Below are 12,368 nucleotides of genomic sequence, written 5' to 3'. Positions count from 1 at the left end.
CTTCCCCCGCCCTCCTCCTGCGAGGTTTGTCACTTTTAGTTATGAGAGAAGTGAATTGTTTTTTGTTTTGTTTTTTAATTTTGGCTAGCAAGAGTTCTGGCATTCTCTTTCTGCACACAATTCCTATTCAGTTGTGATTGTGATTATTAACAGTTGTAATGGTGTTGAGAGATGGAGCTTACTAGTGCTCTCTGAGTAACTAATGAGACAATTGAGCAATGTAGTTTTCTATCTCAGATAACTAAAATAGCCATGTTCTTTTATTTTTTTTTCCCTAGTGATATGAAAATAATCCCTTCTGATATTCTATCAATGTTATTATACTTTTATAATCTACTTTGGTATTTAAAATGACATTTCTAATACTTTTCCTTCAATAAATATCCTCACTTTTATGTCACAGCTACCAATAATGTTTTGTGATAACTTAGTTAAAATATATACTAACTTACTGAATTATTCCTAGTTTTGTGATATTTTCTCACATACAAGTAATTATCACTACTTTCTAGCAAATTTTCACTTTCTATTATAAAATTCAAATTGATTGTTAGGTTTATTAAAAAAATACACTTCAAACAATAATGTATGAATTGATTTTTGGTTAGGTAAAAACCATATGGAATTGTGTTAAGGTATTGATGTAGTACAATGACCCTGGGTTATCTGGGTGGCCCAATGTAACTGCAAAGATCTTTGTTTGTTTTGGTTTTGATTGTTTTTTACCTTAATAATTTTTTATTACCGTTGATATACAATATTATATTAGTTTTATGTGTACAACCCAGTGATCAGGCATTTATACATTTACAAAGTGATGGTCCTAATAACTCTTTACAAGTGAAAGAGACAGAGGAGAGTCAGATTCAGAGAAGGAGATGGGACAAGAGAGAAAGGGCTGCAGTAATGGGATTGCTGGCTTTGAAGATGGAAGCAGCCATGAGCCATGGAATGTGGGCAGCCTCCTGAAGCTAAGAGAGGAAAGGAACATATTCTTCTTTTGAACCTTGAGAAGGGTGCAGCACTGCTGAGATCTTGATTTCTTGCCTATAGGACCCATTTTTGAGCAATGAAATGCTCCAGACTGTAAGGTGAAATGTGTGGATGGTAAGCCACTATGTTTGTGATAATTGTTTACAGTAACAAGAAGAAACCAATAAGTACACTCAAATAATCAAACTAGCATGTTACTTGAAGACTTGCCAAATTCATTTTAGTTCACTAGGTGTGGATTCTGATAACAAGTACAAACCACCATGTCTTCTGCTGAAATAGAAACCACTCAGTTCCTGCTATGGTCTTGAAAAATACTGACTACTGAAGTTGACAAACAGATTTGCCTGAGATCATTATTTTAGGAACTAAGGATTAAATTGTTTTCCAAATTGTGCAGGTCATGAGCCCCTGCTATGAAAAGCTAGTGTGTCCTTTTAAGGCTTAGACTTTTGAAAAATGAGGAATTGGCAATTAAATTAATACACTCCCCAGACTCCAAAGGAAACATACATATTCAGTAAGAGAGGAACCCCAAGGCTACATGCAATGGGTGGAAGTTGTAGTTTCATTCAGGTATCAAGGAAGCCCTGGAAGACTAAGCTAGACAAGAAAGTGGGTACTATTGTTTTGGATTTTATTTAATTTAGCATTTTGGACATGAAGCTTTTAATACCCAAGGATAGAGAAAATAATCTTGAACTACAATTCGTTTGATCTTTGAATTTTAATTTTCAAAGTGATTTACAATTTTAATGTATATCTCTCTTTTGGACATTCATCACAAGAGAGGACTTATCTTCAAGTTTGGTTTTATAGTGTTTACATGGTATTGTTGTAATATCTTTATATGTTTCATCTATTTATGATGATAGACACTCTCAGAGCAACATTTTATATATATTTTTTTCTTAGATAGCCTACTATGTACCCTGCATTCTGATGTATTGGACAATGTGGGAAGGAAAATAGAGAAGGAAATAGTCCCACGTTTGAGGGCAACTTGTCCTTGGCATGAACACATTAGAATAGAGTTCTGATCCATTGCGCAAGGTGTTGGGAACAGAAGTGTGTCCACATCCACCTGAGTCCCCAGGAAGACCCGAAAGGCAGTGTTTGGAAACAGCCTCCTGAATGGCGCGAGGAAACCACTGACTTACCTAATTGATAGATTCTTGGCAAAAATGACTGGGTATTCTGATCTCAGCTATGTTTTCTTCCTTTTGAGAGGAAGTCTGCTCCGGGTTTTCTCCTTAGTCCCTCCTCTTGGTCTTACCTGAGTACCTCTCCACTAAGTAGAACTTTTCAGAAAGTTTGAATTCTACAAAGTATCTACAGATATAAGCACCTTCTCCCAACCTGGTCTCTGTTTGTAGTAAAGGCGATAGATATATCAGCCTCCATCTTTACTATTTGTTTCATTTATCAACTTAGTCGTTTTCAGGGAGGAAAAGTGCCATGTATTGAGATTACTTCAAAAAATCCAATATATTTTTATACTAAAGACTAGAATTTAAAATGCACATAATGCATAATCTTTTAATCAAGACCACAAAAGTTTGAAAAAGTGAAGATGCCCAGACAAGTGCATGCACACACACAGGCGCGCACACACACACACACACACACACACACACACACACTGCTATCCTGGATGGGACTGGATTTGTGCTGTGCTTTATTTAGGCATCTTACTCCTTGGAGGCACTAAACTTCAAAAACCTGATATAGTTATAGAAGAAAATGCTATTAATAGAACTTGCTCAGGAATATGGTGACAATGTCATCAAAGGGAACCTATTACAAAGGCCAGGAGCAAGACAAAATAAGTGGTAAAGTGCAATAAGGAACAACAAAAACCCAAAAAATAAGCCAACTCTGGGGGGAATAATTCACTGGAAAATGACCTTACACTTTTGAATCAGTGTGATTTCCTGGAAATATAATTCTCCCTGTTTAAGTACTGGTGCCAAAAGGTTCAATGACAAATATTTAGCAATATAATAGATTTTCTTACATTGGTTTCGTGATTCATGCTGACACATATATAGGTTATGATACCCTAGTTCTAATGGAGAGTGCAGGGGGCAATATCCATGCAAAGTGTTTTGCAGAGGCAAAACTATCCCCCTGTTAATGTAGAAAAGTTTATGAACAAACACCCAAAACACTGCAGAAGAAGAAACCCATGAAGAAAGTACTGCAGGAAACCTGAATAGCCAGTTGCCTGGTTTCTTGTCTTCTGTGCATCTTTTCCAATGCTGTTAATTACAGAATATTTCTAACATGATTCTAACTTGGGGCAAAGTTGCATATGTACAGGAATAAGTGTGATGTCAGTACTGTGTCACACTCAGATATAAAGGGGTTATGAAACAGCTAAAAAAAAAAAAAAAAAAAGACCGTTAAAATATATGCTTTGGGAATTCAGGATAAGATTAATTTTATTTCTCCGAAACACAGTACTCTGAAAAATGTCACAGTGCTCTCATGGGCTTTGTGTTCTGCATACCTCTCATTTTAACTAAAGTCAATCTTTAATGTTCTGTCATTGACCTAATTTAGCACCATGCTGATGCATGGAAGATTCTGAGATTTTTCATGACACAAATTTTAAAGCCTCCGAACATGATCATATTCCTTCCGTTATGTAAGAACAGCTGAAGCTAGTAGCAGCATAGTGTAATGGTAACAAGAAAAGACTGCAGCTAGATTTTCTGAGATTAATACCTTACTTGGCTATATCTGGGCTATGGTATATCACGTAAATTTTGCACCTTGTTTTTCTTAGCTTCCAAATTGGAATAAAAATACTTACTCTTATCTTATAGACTGGTGATGAGAATGATGTGGCTTATTATTTATAATACTGTCACAAGTAAATGGTATATGTGTGTTAAATTAATTTTTAAATAACAATAATCTAGAGTCTGCTGTTACCTTATAGGACTTTCTGTGATCTGCAAACCTAGTTCAGTATCCTTGTTATGTATCATCATAAAAGTCTATACTTTTCCTTTCATAGAATATTTTAATCTTATAACATTTTACTTATTATTTACTTCTCAGTGGGGAAGAGTCATTATTTATCTTGTTATCTACCTGTCATTAGTTAATAGCTAACTAGTGCATTATACCTGTTAACAGAAATACAGGGGTGAGCAAAAGCTGGTTTACAGTTGTGAATATACATAATATAGAGTTAGTAAAGCTATTGTAATAATCATAGCCTGCATGTCTTTTTCCACACAAATCACTGCAAACCTACTTTTCCCCACCTCTGTATGTGTTAAATGAATCATTGAAATAAAAAAAGATTCCTGGTTCAGATTATCCCCAATATGTGAATAAAAGTAAACAGAACTGTGCTCAGTAGGCACTTATTGATTCTTTTTTTTTTTTATCCTCACCCGAGGATATTTTTCCATTTTTTGTTCAGATAGAGTGGGGAGGGAGAGAGAGAAAAAGAAACATTGATGTGAAAGGGACACATCGAGTGGTTGCCACCCACATGACCCAACCAGGGCCGGGGACAAACTGCAACCAAGGTACATGCCCTTGGCGGGAACCGAAGCCGGGTCTCTCTGGACCGCAGACCGACGCTCTAACCGCTGAGCCAAACCAGCCAGGGCTGATTCTTGAATTTAATTGACTAAAGTCACTCTGGGCTACTCAGTCAAAAGATCAAAAAGTTACTAAATGCTTCCATGTGGCTCACTCAACTCATTATGCGTATTTATGAATGTAATGGAAGAAATGCATAAGGCTACAAGGAAATACAGCTCGAGAGAGTGAGTTCTAGACCATTCTCGTCCCCTTCCTGTGCTGCCTCAAAACTTCCAAAGGATAGTGACTGATTTTTCAGTTTAAATACCTACCCTAAGAGAAGAGTTCTGGTAGGTTATCAGGGTCATGACAATTCTGTATTTTTAGAGGTCCCACTCTTCAGATTAAAATTATTCTTTGTGTGTGTGATTTTGGACACTGTGAAAAGTCTACATGCATTTGTACAACAGAATCCACTTCTAAAAAGGTGTAGTTTATTTTTAAATTAACATACAGTAAACTTGACTATTTTTGATGTACAGTTCTATGAACTGAATCACACATGCATATTGATTTAATCACCACCATTATCAGTATAGAGAATATTCCATAACCCCAAAATACTCCTTCATGTTGTCCACATATAGTCATACCTCCTACCACAACCCATAAACACCACTGATATGAAACTATAGTTTTGTCTTTTTTACAATTTCACATTAATACAATCATAGCATATGTAACCTTTCTAGTTTGATTTTATTTACATAACATAATACCTCTGTAATTCTTAGGAATTGTTGCATGTATTAAAAATGTACTATTTTTTATTGCTAAATGTATTGCACTGAAGGGATTTGACACTGTTTATATATCTCCCATTGGAGATCATTTGGCCTCTTTCTAGTTTGGAGTAGTTAATTTGTAGAGGGTCTACATGTCCCATGTAATCTCTACCCAAAGAGTAGAGCTACAGTGAGAGCAGAGAAATTTCAATACTCATGAATTTAAGAATTATAGAGAATTTTATTATAATTCAAAATTATTTTAAAGTCATAAGGTCACATGTATGGCTTGAAATTTTTTCTAGATGCCTAAGATTTTATTCCAATGCATTAAAAAAAAAAAGTAAGCAGAATGACTCACTCAGACTAATTGAATAATTCTCTCTCTTTTAATCTGCATTATGATTATATGCTACTAACACATGCATCAGAGTTATATTGAGAATCATGTATAGAGACTTTGTTTTTGTTTAAAGTGATTAAACATAGTCCATCGTAACTGCAGAGGGAGGGTCAGAAACAGTGTTATGATAAGCCCTCATAAGTGATTCTGGTGAACACTCCAGGTTATTAAGGTTGACAGCTCTAAACTTCAGAAATAGAAACCCAGTGCAATGCGTGCCAATGTGTCACTTTAGAGAAGATTATACAAACTAGTCAATTAGTTTCAGTATGTCATGTCATCTTAATCGGATTCTCGGTTAACTCTGAAGTATTTACTTCAGGTTCAAGTACTGAAAAGCAAACTATTTTCTAGCTGCCATCATTTTTATTATGTACTAAAAAAGTTATTGGCCATTCATACCTTATTATAAAAAGCATATTCAAGTTGACCCTGGAAGAGACGATCTTCTGTTGAGAAGAACAGAGCTGTGATTCTATGTTAATCCCACTGAAAAAGAGGAGGCAATGCGCGCAGACTTCTCTAGACCCAACGAGAAGTAATGGTGCCAGCACGTCCAACACTCATTCTCTTACAGTGGTCTAGCACATTCTCAATTTTCACTCTTCTGTCTTACAATTTCTATTTCCTATAATCCTGATGCTTATATCAAATTGACTGAGAAATTAACTTAGTGTAGCAGTCCATGCCATTCAGTAGCTTTACTATCAATGGTGTCCTTCCTATGAAAATTACCCCTCAATTTATTTAAATAAAAATGTGCTAGCATATTTCCTACTGCAGTTAAAAATCTCTCCAGGGCCCTGGCTGGTGTGGCTCAGAGGTTAGAGTATGAGCCCAGGCACCAGAGGTCATGCCTGGGCTGCGGGGTTGATCTCTGGTCCAGGCTGGGGCATGTGCAAGAGACAACAGTGTGTCTCTCGCACATCGATGTTTCTCTCTCTGTCTCTCTCTGCCTCTCCCTTCCAGTCTTTCTAAAAATCAATGAAAAAATATCCTCAGGTGAGGTTTAACAAAAAAACAAAACAAAACAAAAAATCTCTTCAGAAGACTCACCTATTTCCGAATTTTCATGACAATATGAGTCTTTCTATTTTTAGATTGTGTATGCTTCACAAGAAATAAGGTAAGTATACATGTAGAATAGCATATTTGAACCACAAAGTAGGAGCAGCCAGGAAAAAACTCAGAGTTAACCTGAGGTGTTAGAATCAGTCAAAAAGGAAATAAAGTAACATGAATGAGTTTTGTCATTATTTAAAGTACTGCTTCTTTCGTAAATGACACTATTTTTTTCTCAAATAGAACTTCAGATGACTGATAGGTATGAAATGTACAGTTCTAAAATGGTACTTTTTCCATTGAGCAATTCTGGTGTGAAAAATTGTGGCTGTAATAGAAGGAAAAACGATAGAGGGAAACCAAAACAAAACCTTTCATGGCTCTTATGTAACAAAACTGCTTCAGTTTACAAACACATGCCTATTGACCTGACTGGTTCCTTCATTTAATAAGAGAAGGATCTTCTTTTCTTTCTTTCTTTCTTTTATAAATCTATGGAGTTACTAAGAATAATATCAATAACTTTGCCAAAATTAACTTTACAAAATGGCTTACTATCCGTTCCTTTCATTCATGACTATGAGATAAAGGAATAATACTTACATATTTTTAAAGCCCTAGAAGTTGAAGTTTAAGAAGAATGTTTCTTCAACATGTTCCCTGAATTTTTGGCGAAATAGCTATATAATTTTTTTCCCCTATGGAATGCTTTGGCATTCTACATGAGAGTGTAAGTTCATAATGGCGATTCTGTTAGAAAGAGGAAAATAGCAATTTTATGTTAAGTTTAAGGGAAGTGAATTCCTTTTACTTGCTTTAACTCATAAGCTTCTTATACAAGCTTTTAATTGGAGTTCCGTTACAAAAGATTATCTCACCTACTGGAAATCTTTCTAAAAGATTTATTTATGTACTCAATTAGTGAAGAAAAGTTCTACCATTGTTTTGGTTTGTAACCCAATTAAGCTTTCTTTATACCTGCTGTGTTTCCATAAATGCCAAACCAGGTTCAAATAACATTTAAAAAGCACATTTGTTAATAACATTCACTATTGTTACTTACTTTTTAAAAATTTTAGACAATAATGACATGATTTAGTTATTTCTTTTTTGGGGAACATTAACATTTCACAATGCTTGACTGACTGTCCCATCCCAAGATTCAAATTTAGTTAAAATTTTTTAACAATGCAAATGTAGTTCTATTTATAATCTCACTCTTATAAATATAAGCATGAATTCCACTTCAAATGCCAAAAAGAGGTGGGGCTTTACCATGCTTTTTCAAACAATTTCATTGTAATAGTGCAAAAAATATTTAAAACATAGTGATGTGCTCCTAAATAAATTTCACAATCTTTTAGTAAAAGTCTTTTTTCTTTTACTGATTCCTTCTTCATAAGTATCTAAGGATCAGATTCAATGAGTCAGGTAAAACAATTGAGCTTTTTTGTTGTTGTTGAGCCTTCCGGAGGATGAAAAGAAAGATCCTTTCTCTTGACTATCTCTTGGGCAAACTAGATGTCTAATTAACCAACCAACCAAACAAACAAGCCTTTGTTAGTTTGTTTTGTTTTTGTTTTTGTTTTTTATCCTCACCCAAGGACATTTTTTGATATTTTGTTCAGATAGAGTGGGAGGGAGGGAGGGAGGGAGAGAGAGAGATAGAGATAGAGAGAGAAACATCGATGTGAAACGTACACATCGAGTGGCTGCCACCCGTATGACCCAACCAGGGCCAGGGACAAACTGCAACCGAGGTATGGATACTTAGCGGGAAACGAACCCGGATTTCTCTGGACCGCAGGCCAACACTCTAACCACTGAGCCAAAGCAGCCAGGGCTAGTTTGGTATTTTTATAATATAAACAAGGAAAAGAAGTTGTTGCCTTAAGCATATTTAAATATAACTGTATTTCCTTTCTTATGAAAAAAAGAATATCAGTGAAGAGGGTATGTAATGTCAGAGTAAACATTAGCAAGACATGAGGTTTAAACCTACAAACATAAACCTGGAGTGTAAAAACAGACAAAAAACACAGGGAAAAAGTTATTTACCATGTAGTCACATTGTATATTTGTGGTTTTCTGTTCTGATAGAGCAAATCAATACCTTTCTAGCTTTTAAGTCTGTGTTTGTGAGATTGGGGGAATGGCTGAAAAATCATGCGAGGCTATGTCTGGATTGTTTTTATTGCTTTCATTACCTAGTTGGTAAATAATATAACAACCACAATTTGGGATCATAGTTATATAACTAAATTTCAATATATGTTTTTTCCCTAAATATATATCACCCTGTACTTGCTCTAATTATTATCTCATGCCTCATTTTATAAATGAGAAAACAAATATGACTTGCTTAGGATCACAGAAGCATGAACAACTAGACTCGGGGCTTACAATAAAGCATTATGGCTTCAGACCACATCTTCTTTCAAGTCTGTTCATTTAGCAATTTTTGGAAAGAATGATATATACACTAATTAGAAATATAAAAGGCTCAATACAAAGTGGTATTTTTTCAAATCTTACTACTATTAGAATCTTTTTTAATGAGGTGGATATTATGTTTCTCCAATGAGATACTTTTGATTGTATTTGTAACACATCTTAGAGAAAATTAAGTATTTCAAGGTAGTACATTATTATAAAATGTTGCTCTCATAATTCCTCAAGTCCTATTTTATTTAACATTAACTTAGAAGTGTTCTTTCTCTCTCACTCCTTGGTTAAGCATTCCGTGTTAATCTATTATGTAGATATAAGTTGAATTGTCTATACCAGTTATTTGAAGTGATTGAAAAATTATTTTCTGCACACCATTAAAAGGTATCAATACATGAGGCCATAACTATAAGAGGCAACATTAAGACCTAAACCAAATCTCTAGAGGAGCATCCTGTAACTTTTGACCTGCCTTATGGTACCATAAGTTTTCCTGTCTAACCTATACCTCATGCTTTCTGAATATAGTGTTGGCTCAGCAGAGATACACATTTAGGCATATCACTAACTGTAAACTCATTTGAGGGCTTTGTGGAAATTTATACATCTTTTGCCTGCTAATTTTAATAGTCAGGCATCTATTCTTAGAAAAAGAAAGTGGCTATCCAGGGAGAGTCCAGGAATCTAAAATATTCCAGCTACATACAAATTCCAGACTACCCTTCAGGTAGGAATATCAAACTTTCCTGCTTACTTTAAGGAAAAGAAATTAAACTGGTGTGCATACACTCAAATAAGAAATGCTGATTTGTGATGTTCTCAAAGTGAGAGGAATTTTTTCCTTTCTGATTCCCTTAAAAGATAATTGGTGTATTCTGAATTAAGGATTTTTTGAAGTGAGTTTCCCTCAGTCAAATATATCACCACATGTAGAAAATTCCGAATTGCAGAAAACTCATTGTGTTTTGAGTCTAGATCTATGATAAACCTTTTAAGGCTTCAGAAACTCTCCACTGTTACCTAACAATCAAACATCATCTTTTGTATGAAATATACTATAAACATCTTAGACTCCCAAATTTTAGATTATAGGATGTCTACAGGTTTATATATCCCAGTCTCTAAAAGAAACCTCACTTCCAAAACTTTTCTCTAAAGGTGACAAGGCAATACATATTATACCTTGGCAAACTATGATACACCCCTGTACTTCTGAGTGTTTAGTTCCATAGTTCTATCTTTATGAAGAGTCGTGTAGAACATTCTATCTCAGTGCTAGTGAATTGAACTCCATATTGTAAATTTAAAACTTTAGACGTCTGAAGGACCCTGGCACAAATGATTGCTAGATTACATTCCTTTAATTAACGGTGTTCATTAAAGTTCCACAGAACATAATTTATTTGTATGGAAAGTTAAGATCTACAAATATCTCTTTATTCTTACTCCTTTCCCCACATTTTTTAATTCATGCCATTAACACCTAAAATATAATTTATTCATTTCTAGATATGAGAACTAGATAAATATATCCATTTGATCCTCCTTGTATTTTTATTGCTTCTATTTCTATATTTATAAATATATGTATGGACAAATGCAGCTGCTTACAATTATATTTTGCATGTTTCCCATTTCTTTAAACCCACTCAAAAGATTCTTCATGTATTTACAATAAAATCTATGCAGTTGCCTTACATTTTTGAGTTATTAAAGTTTACTAATGAACTTTTCTGACCTTGTCACACAGTATTTGGCATTTTCATGTTTTATTTTCCCCCAAATCTATTTAAACATTTTAATTGCTTTTCTTGAGTATACAAATAGCAGTTACATCATACCTGTTCTACTCTACTAAACAATCCCTTCACTATTTTAAAATAGTTCCTCAAATACTTAACATAGATTCTTTCAACAAATATTACTTCCATTAAAAATAAACATACATTTATTAAAAAATGAATGTATCTTGAGGTTTGAGTTCACTGCCATGCCCACTGGAAATCCATAATCCAAGCTGCCCATTGCTAGCTGTGAGAGCATTCATGAGATGAGCCATCCCCAAGCTTCTCAGTCTTCTGATCTTTTCTTGTGGGCATGCTTCAATTTCTCACATGACTCGGGCCAAGGTCGTCTGTTTGAAACAATATCTCTCTCTAAAAAAAGAGAGAGAGAGATAGAGAGTGCAAAGATTATAGCATAGATATACTAATTAAAATGCCAAAATGAAAAGAATAAGAAGAATAAAAGAATACTACTATGAATAAAGATAATATCAGCTATAGGGGGCAAAAAGTTGAATTAACTAAGAAAAAAATAAATTCACAGCAATTAAGTGAGAGTCAGAATTCAGGAAATTCTTAAAAAACACTTGACTAAAATAATGGATTCAAAGCACTTCATTTATCATCTATCACCTTAATTCTTACGAAAGTAAAACTTTATTGCTGATTATTCTAGACCATTTTCAGTGTGAACATACAGCCCATGTCATAATTAAAGTCATAGATATTAAGATCTGTTTAAAAAGAATTATATGCAAGTAGAAAAACACTAAAGGTGTTAAGCAAAAAATAAATTAAAAAAGAAGATGAAGGGATTAAGTCTTTGTCTATGTGTCTGTATATAACACATAGACACAGACAACAGTATGGTGATCCCCAGAAGGAGAGGGCTGGGAGTAGGTGGAGTTGGACAACGGGAAGATATATGGGGACGGAAAGAGACTTTGCTTTGAGTGGTGGGTGTACAATGCAGTGTGCAGATGATGTTTTGTTGTGTTGTACACATGAAACCTGTGTGGCTTTGTAAACCAATGTCACCCCAATAAATTTAACAAAAAATTTAAAAAGTTAAAAACAACTAATATATTCTATTTATGATTTTTTTTTTTTTTTTAGTTCTTATGACATTTAAGTATTTCCCTGAAATTTGTTTTTAAGTCCAAATAAAAACAGTTTCAAGGGAAAAATTCTTCATGTTGGCCTGTCTCTGTGTCTTTCTCTCTCTATATATCTACATATGTAGTCAAACAAGCACACACATATACATACATATGCATTTGAATAAAATTTGTTTTAATAATCCTCCTTTTGAAAATGTCTATAATTTTATTTGATGTTTTAAATCTT

Source organism: Molossus molossus, unplaced genomic scaffold, assembly GCF_014108415.1.
Source record: "Molossus molossus isolate mMolMol1 unplaced genomic scaffold, mMolMol1.p scaffold_m16_p_9, whole genome shotgun sequence".
Classification (NCBI taxonomy): domain Eukaryota; kingdom Metazoa; phylum Chordata; class Mammalia; order Chiroptera; family Molossidae; genus Molossus; species Molossus molossus.
Note: the sequence above shows the minus strand (reverse complement) of the source record.